At 49.0% G+C, this 2,697-nt stretch overlaps 1 protein-coding gene across 4 annotated transcripts in view; it reads left to right on the top strand.

The window, feature by feature from the left end:
- The window catches only part of LOC106885192 (putative uncharacterized protein encoded by LINC00472), a 98,705-nt gene that overhangs the window by 93,090 nt on the left and 2,918 nt on the right, over positions 1-2,697 (top strand). The gene's annotated exons all lie outside the window — the stretch shown is intronic.

Raw genomic sequence — 2,697 nt, 5'->3', positions numbered from 1 at the left:
CTTGTTTGTTGTGTGGGTGACTATTTTTGTCAGTTAGGTTGACGGTTGGACAAGATGATCTTTAAGGTCCCTTCCAACCTAGAAGATTCTGTGATTCTGTGAAGTAGTTCTGTGGAAGAAAGGAAATGTTGTGTGATTCCTGTCCCACAGATTTGAACCAAGAGTCTCTCGGGGACAATAGATGTGTCGGAGGGAGGTAGAAGGAGGGCTGTAGACACCATCTCACACTCATGTAGTCCACAAAAGGACGCAGTGGAAGGGAGGAAGTGTCTAGAATCCAGTGTGGTGGGTGAACAATAGGTTATAGATGAGGAGACAAAGGTTTATTGTCAAATGTGGTCTGTCATCTGGGTCTGAAAGGTGACACGGAGTGTTGACAGTGGCGTGAGGGACACGCGTTCCTGAACTTTGCTCTTTTTCTGAGGACAAGGATCTGCATGGCTTATCTACGGTTACGAAACCGGGTGGCAGAGACAGCAGGGATTAAACAAAGAGAACGGGGTATTTCGTTTCCACCGATGATATTTTCAGCTCCAAATCAATACATTGCAGTGGGCTGCAGGATTGAAGAAGGTTAATCTGTTGCCAGGGCCTGTATTATGTGTCTCCACTTTAACTCGCGCTGCACTTGGATTTGCAGCACACACAACTATTAACATCTTTTTTTTTGGAGAAGTACTAGATTTCCAGCGTTCCTGACGATTTTAAAAAAACCCACCAATTTTATATGCATGTTAGGAAACGCATATTAGGAAAAATGCATGTTAGGAAATGCATATTAGGAAAAATTTTTCCACTGAAAGGGTTATCAGGCATTGGAATGGGCTGCCCAGGGAGGTGGTTGAGGCCCCATCCCTGGAGGTGTTCAAAAGAGGGGTTGATGTAGTGCTGGGAGGTCTGGTTTAGTGATGATGCTCCTTGTTTGTTGTGTGGGTGTCTATTTTTGTCAGTTAGGTTGATGGTTGGACAAGATGATCTTTAAGGTCCCTTCCAACCTAGAAGCTTCTTTGATTCTGTGATGTCCTGCTCAAGCCTTTCCTTGGTTTCCATCAGGAGAGGGGCTGGAGCTCCTCGTTGTAATCACTTCTGAGAACTCCTAACCAGAAATGGCAACAAAAAGAGGAATTTTGAGGTTTCACAAGAAACTGCAGAGCTCACCCCTTAAGCTGGAGGAGGTAAAAGTGGAAAATCTCTATGTGAGGTACTAGAAATTCGGAGGGCCATTTGGGTTGTTTCCTATTCCTGGGAGGAAAGGACTGGACTTTCTCCTGGAGAACACCACGCATCCACGTGGCACGTTAGATTTATGGTCCATAGACTCAACTAGTTCGTCTCGCTCTGGGTGCTGTTCAGCCTCCATCACTCCCTTTGCCTGGAGTGATTTTGTTGTTGAGAAATTTGGGACTTTAATCCCCGGAGCAGAAGGACAGGTTGCTGACGCCCGAGGTTTATTTCAGAAACAAGGAGGAGTGTGTCGCTCTTCTGCGGCGCCGTCACCTAAAATGCCTCCATGACTCAGTTTGCAGGCTCCTGTCCTCGGAGGAACGACAGTCAAAATTGCAGGATAAGAGACAGGCAAATCAAAATTTATACTTTTTGCCCATTTATTATGGCACTTAATGGGATGGGTTCCCCACCACCACCCTTTCTCTCAACCTTCTGCTCTCTGGCTCGCTTGCACTTAGAAGCTCTGCAGAGCAGGGACGATGGGCTCTTCTGTGGTTGTTGAGCACCTGGTTGAGTTGGATGCCCCTTCCTCAGGGGTGCTGGGGTGCCCTGCGTTATGCCCACAGGGGTACTGGGAGGGTTGAGAGCCAGGTAGCTGCTGCTGGTGAGGCTCAAGTCTAAACCATAGATTCCCCAAGCCCCGGCTTAACTGGGAAGCACAGCGGGATTGAGGAGGATTCCAGAAATACCTACTTCCAGAGTTGCCCAAAATACACTGCTTTAACACGTGTTTAAGATTTACGCCCGGGATGGGGCTGAGATTGTCTGCCCCAACCCCCTCCGGTCCTGCTGGTTTTCTTTCCCATCACAGCAGCTGGTGGAAAACCAGTTATTCCCTGTGCTGTGCAACAGCTTCAACTGGGAACACCTCACCCAGCCCAGTCTGTGCCCTGGTAAGGCACGTCGCTGGTGACAGCCCTTCCAGGCAGGGAGAAACGGGTTCCTGGGTGGGTGCTAAATAGCCTGTGGGCTTGGAGGAGTGGAGGAGGAGAAGGAGGAGGAGGAGAAGGAATGGAGGAGATGCCTAAAAAAAGCTCTCAGGAATGGGAATTCCACACAGAGGTGTTTTGCCTCACCCCAGCCTTCGGATCCGCCGCTGTTTTGAGGTGCAGAGAGTTTTATTGGTGTGTCCAACTGGTTCCTGTAGAGTTCTTCACTTAACAGGGTGGAGAGTGTAGATCCCCTTCTTGGGTATCCTGCGTTGTGCCTTCAGTATGAACCCCAGGGGGGTGTCTGATGTGGGGCAGTGGGGTTAGGCTGCTCAGCACCGCAGCAGCTGGGCCCTATATCTGCTACGACCTCTCTACAATCGTTGTGAGTGATGGGAGAGCAGCACGTGCAGGAGGGAGAGCCACGCTTTGACTTGAAAAACATGTTTGTAAAGGGATTAAATTAGCACCGGGTCTAAGAATGCCATTGAGTGAAATGAATGACGGCACCCTTTTCATAGAAACACAGAATCACGTGGGG

This window comes from Calidris pugnax, unplaced genomic scaffold (assembly GCF_001431845.1).
Source record: "Calidris pugnax isolate Ruff unplaced genomic scaffold, ASM143184v1 scaffold3, whole genome shotgun sequence".
NCBI classification, from domain to species: Eukaryota; Metazoa; Chordata; class Aves; order Charadriiformes; family Scolopacidae; genus Calidris; species Calidris pugnax.
The sequence above is the reverse complement of the archived record's forward strand: the minus strand, read 5'-3'. Positions and strand labels throughout refer to the sequence as shown.